Below are 6,040 nucleotides of genomic sequence, written 5' to 3'. Positions count from 1 at the left end.
CCACAAGCTACTATGAAGAACTTTAACTCTATCCCAGGCAAAATAATATCCCACATGATCAACCTTTCACAAATGTTGCTGGAGTCAAAAGACACCGCTGATGAGCACGGGATGAGTAGTGCAAGGGAAGGCTGGAGGCTCAGAGACCCAGAACCAGTGTGGTTGTGATATCAGCAAAGAAACTGCAGACCTCATGTAGCAGTGACATTGAGCTTGTAAACTGTACCTAAAGATGAGCTGTGCTATTTTCTCATTGGCAGGGTCTTGCTGCAAACATTAACATACTGCTTGCTGAGGAGACAAAAAGGCAGGACCAAATGTCTGCTTACGTGACTTAAATGAACACAGGGCTGCTTTAGCTACTCTCAGGCTAATGCATTTTTTGGAATGGTCTTGTGCACTGTGTACACATCCTTCTGCCCTGTGTGTCTGCCCTGCTGCAGCTGTAGGTATGCTGTCTGCTGAAATGGATTTTACAGTCTCACATGTGAAGTGCTGCATCCTGATTATCTGATACTGCTGGAAGCCTTCCAGGTTGATTTCCTAATCCCTCCCATAATATCTGTCTTACACCAGTCTTATCACTGGCAGACTTTATTCCTGCACAAAGCTAGGTCTCCAGTATGTAAATAGGATAAAGAGAAAATACTGGAACAAATTGGAATGCTTTTTTTTTTTTTTTTTTCTGTCAATGCTCTTTAAGTATCTACTCCAGATTCAAGTAGAAAAATTAATCCCAGTCTATAGGTTTTCCTCATTCCTACCTCCTCCAAGGCATTTGTATCAGAGAAAAGATAAAAAAAAATGTTTTAGCAAATATGAGGTTATATCAATTTCATGGGCTCTATGTCTTGTTCACAGCTGGGAAACCTCTCTGTAGACTTTCAAATATATTCAAAATTTACTAATTACTAAGTAGCATTTTGGAATGCAGATAGTGAAATATTTAAAATGCATGCAACCATATTTACATGTAAAATAGGTGGCACACATTCAAAAGACCTTTCCTAAGATCAAATGATACTTTTCAGGACCTACAAGCTGACTTTAAAAGATAAGTGATCTTCAAATCTGGTTTTATTCTGATTTTCAAACAATTCATTACGCAGAAAGGCTCATTTTATCAGTAAGTTAAATATGTATGACTCCCACTTTCCTTCAGGCTATAGGATTTGGTAGTCATAAATAATCTCTGTTGGTGGGAATAATTTCTCAACTACTGTTGTGTGAATGCAATTCAGATTTAAGAGATGGTTAAAAAGGTAAAATTCTATACAGATGGGGAGATAAAAGACCACGTGTGACAACATTCAGCATTGACTGAAAAGCCAAATAATGAATAGGAAGTCCTAACTTGTCTAGCAGAAATGAGGAGCGGAAAGAAAAGCTGAATCCTGAGACACTTAGGGCAGAGTTTGACTCAAGCTTCTGGGACTAGGGTAGTAGTCCAAATTTTATTCTTCTAGATGGTTAAATATACATTTAGATTTTGTTATATTTTATTCTCTGTATCTCTGGTATCTAGTAGATGAACTGTTTGTCTTGATTTTTAGCATTTATCCATTTGCTCATTTATCATGGATGAAACTCAGTAAATGACATAAATACTCCCCCCAATGTTTTTTACCCTATAAAATCTGCTAAAATCTAATCACACTAGCTATCAGTTTTGCATGCCAGTGAGATCTGTTTCAGCACAGGTGAACTTTACTGTGAATCAGGGATAACTGCAGATAACTCTGTTGAAAGGGATGTTCTATTGAGACGGTCTGTGCTGCCTACACAGAGAAGTTAAAAGTTCTGCAGAGTGTGTCTTCCATTAGATATTTTTTCATTTTCCTAGGTAGTTGTAAACCAAAACAAAATTGATTCTGAAGACACTTAATATTGTTGCAATTGATTAGCTTCCATTTCCCTCAAACACAATATAACCTAAATTCAGTTGAGATAGACAAGATTCTTAAATAATCTTGTTCATGGATTTTACTCTTTAATTTTAAAAGGCTGTTTTCTCAAGTGATAGTTTTGTTAATTTATTTGTGCTTTAATTGAATTTTGTTGAATAATTCAGAGAGCATATTGGGTAAAGATTTCCTAGCTATAAAACTTTATGATTTATTTTCATCAGTCTATCAGATATTAACCAGTCTATCAGATACTAACTGTTGTCACTCATAAATAGCACAGAAAGCAGTAGATCCTAGTCTGGTAAAACAATCCATGCCCTGACTCCAAATAGGAAAAGAACAAATTCCAAGCAGCATCTTTTCAGTTGTACTGAGACCTCTTATTTTTACTGGAGAATAACTTTGATTTATTTGCAATGGAGAGTCTGGATGAAACCCAGTCTGGCAGAGAGGGAGTACCAAGACCTTTACAGTACCATAACACTTGTGTACACTCCTGAAGGGGTATCTGTCAACTGAGCATTTAAGACAGCAATCCTTACTCCTGAGTGCTGGGTGAACTCCTGCCTAGGCTTTGGTGAGGTTGTAACACAGAAGTTCTCACAGCTTGCTGTGGTCTTTTCTCTATTGTAATTTCTATAATTTTTTAAGTTGCTATGAGCAAATCTGAGTGTAGTGTTAGTCTGGCACAGTTCCTTGTGCTCAACCTCCTGTGGATAATGCTTGTGCAGAAAGCAGGGACATAGACAAGAAACTCTGCTATTGTCTGCAGTGTACATAGATGAAAGGAATGAAGAACTACAGAAGACATTTTATTTTAAACTGAATCATAAGGGGAAAACAGCTCTGCGCATCATACACAGAGTCACAGTTAATGTACAAGTCCATAAATCCATTGGATTTACAGAAATTTCCATAACTGTAAAATTTTGAGTTAGTTTATCTCTAGGACATCAGAAACCTTATGCTTAAGGCTGAGAGAATGGCTTCAGAAGAATTCATTTTTGTATCACTGCCTATTTGGACTCTAGGAAGAAATATACAATGGAGTAATGAGATATACAGTATATAAGGAATATACAGTGGATTAATGAAATAATATGCTTTATACTTTCCATGCTTTTCATGGAGAACATTGTTTCCATTTAAGTGGGCACTGACAGAAAAAGGGAAAATAATCATTAGAGACTGAAGGTATAATTATTATTGACAGACAACAAATACAACACTTCATATGTAAGCAAGACCCATTGCCTACATATGTAAGACCAACATGGGACACTTTCCATTTCATAGTCACAGTGGTGATGAAGACCAGGTTTCCTCATCTTTATCATCTATTAAATTGAGTGGGAATAGTGAACCATCTTTCTCAAGACTTTCTGGAAAAATCAGAACAAATGCTGTGCAGTCATCCTTGTGGCGACATTGTAAATACATCCACCACTGCTGCGCTTGAGGCAAACATTCTGTGAGACAAAACACATACACAACTGACAGATTAAGTCATGTCTTTCCTTTTGGACAGCAAGTTGCCTAAAATTGAAAAGGTCCTTCACATAATGTGCATTAAAGAATGAGAAATGTCTTAACCATCTTTCCAGATCCATGATTCAAAGACACCTGCCAAGAAAACAAACTCTTATAGATAATTCTGACAGCCATGAGTCAGGAATGATTAATGAAAACAAGCATAATTTTGGCCACAGATATTAGGAGACAAATGAAGGAGAATATAAGGAAAGAGATAGTATTTTCTTAAGATTTGAATCAAGAATTGCTTGATTCAAATCTTAAAAAAAAAAGTTATCATAATCCACTTCCTTGTAATTTGTCCAGGAGTATGATGGTGTACCACAAAATCTGCACACATATTTATGTGTCTTAAAGAATGTCAATCTCCTAGACAGGGTACTGACAGGAAAGTTAGGCCTGCCTTCTCTTCAAAATTAAGAACTTATAGATCAAAACACAAGGATATTTCATGGAAACTTACATATTGCTACAAACAGAGGCAAAGGAGGAGCTACACTGGAACTGAACGTTCTTCTTTCAGTCTCATCTACTGATCATGCCTTTCTTCTAAAAATCTTAAGTGCAAATGGAGCCTTGCCACAACAAAACCTTCATTATGTATGAAGCTTGGTCCATGAGTTGTGAAGTACACAGTGAGCCCTCATGGGCATGTTTAAGTTTTTGTAAATCAGAAAATGAAATTTTAAGAAGAGCTATCATGAAATAAAGTGAAAATGTTGCCTTCTATGATAGCTCTGCTCAAGTTCTATGAAACCAGTACTTACCTGTATATATTTATAGGTTACTAGAAGAGGACTTAATATTTGAATGTCTCCAGATACTGCTTGAAGAGGACAAATGAGTTACCTCTCAGGTTAATGACATTCTTTTAAAGAAAGTTAGACATTTTACCTTCTTATAAAGGTTCTCCCTTTCAGACTTCTCTTTGTCAGTCTCTCTACCTTTTAATAGGATAAGTTTTTTGACCTCCTAAATACCCTATCTGCCTTTGGTTGCTTTGAAAAGTAGGACAGCCTGGGAAGGTACTGTGAACTTGGGGAAAAGATTATTAAAGTTCAAACTGAATTATACAGGTTTTTGTGTTCTGTCTTCCCAGAGATGCTGATTCTTTTCAGCTTGTAAAATGACCAATAATATCTAGTTGTACTTCAAATGCTACCACATTTTCACACTGGTAAATATTCAAGAACAAACAATACAGAAAAAATTATGCATACTCTAAGCACAAGTGCCATGCTGAAAGCCACTTATATTTAAGTTCTTTATATGTTAAATGAGTTTCTAAATTTCTATAAAAAGGATGGTAATGTACATCACTCACTAAATGCATACTCAGGCAAACTGACCTCTCAGCTTCTGTATGTGGGCACACATAGGATAATAGATGGAGATGAAATTATTCTCTATATAGAGTTAAAATGGTGAAAAGAAGGATTCTTTACCTGCCCTATTTTAATAGTTATCTATAGGGCTCATTTATGTAGACAAGAGAAGGCATGAAGGTTATAAATGTTGCATTATACATTTTTAAGGGTAGAGAGAATAAACTGACTTAGCTATATAGTTTACTGGTTTTTTTCCTTAGCTGGCACAATGAATATGAATGTCACTATCAAGTATACCTAAGTTATATCAGATTTAAGTTTCTGAATGACAAAGCCAAGATAAGTGGCACACAGAGATTGATGAGAGACTGAAAAGATTTAAAAATGCCTCTTTCTGGGAAAAGAACACAATAACAAACCAATCATTTTCATACTGAAAGCAGAGCTACTTTCTCCTTGATACAAGTAGTGAAGGGGATTAAGCAGTACTCCCCCATGTCTAAGCTAGCTATAAATATTTACCATCTTATTTTAAAGCAAGCTGAATCATAATATCTAAGGGGTTTTGATCCAGAGTTTTGGTTTTGGGCATGTTTTTTTTGTTTTGGTTTGGAGTTTTTTTGTTCTCTTTTTTTATAAATAGAAAGTATAAGTAAAGAAATTATGCAGCTGCAAGAAAGCAAAGTACTGACAGTGCCAGTTGTGGGGGTGGGACAGAATGAAGGATTCAAAAACTAAGAAGAGGTATGCCAGGATAACTAGCTCTTATTTAACCTTGGCATTACTTTCTCTTTATATTTCCAAGTTACATAAACTCTTGAAAACCAGACTCTGAAATGGAAGCCAACTAATTCTTAAAAGGTAGCAGCGTCACTGCTACAGGACTGAGCATAAAGACAAGACTGCAATAATTTTATTGGTACATTTCCCTATGGAAGATTCAGGTATAAAAGATTGGCTCAGCTCCCGAAAGAAGTAACTGAATAATTTCAGGCAACATTCACATGTACTTAGTTCTGTCTGTGATAAAAACATGAGTAATGATAAAGGATTTCTTCCTCCAGGTTTATGTTGTTTCTTCCATTGACTGCTCCCAGTATGTAACTTGCTTCATCAGTGTCAGAGCTGCAGCCAGTTTTTGATCCACTTCTAGCTCCACATCCTTCTCTGCTATACTAAAGGCTAGCCATTTATCTCCATTTTGTATTTACTAGCATTCTTTCTCTTCTTTAAATGTAGAGCTTTTCTGTTGCCCCTTTCTCTCTCCCCCTC

The sequence above is a fragment of the Parus major genome, chromosome 2, assembly GCF_001522545.3.
Source record: "Parus major isolate Abel chromosome 2, Parus_major1.1, whole genome shotgun sequence".
Classification (NCBI taxonomy): domain Eukaryota; kingdom Metazoa; phylum Chordata; class Aves; order Passeriformes; family Paridae; genus Parus; species Parus major.
The sequence above is the reverse complement of the archived record's forward strand: the minus strand, read 5'-3'. Positions refer to the sequence as shown.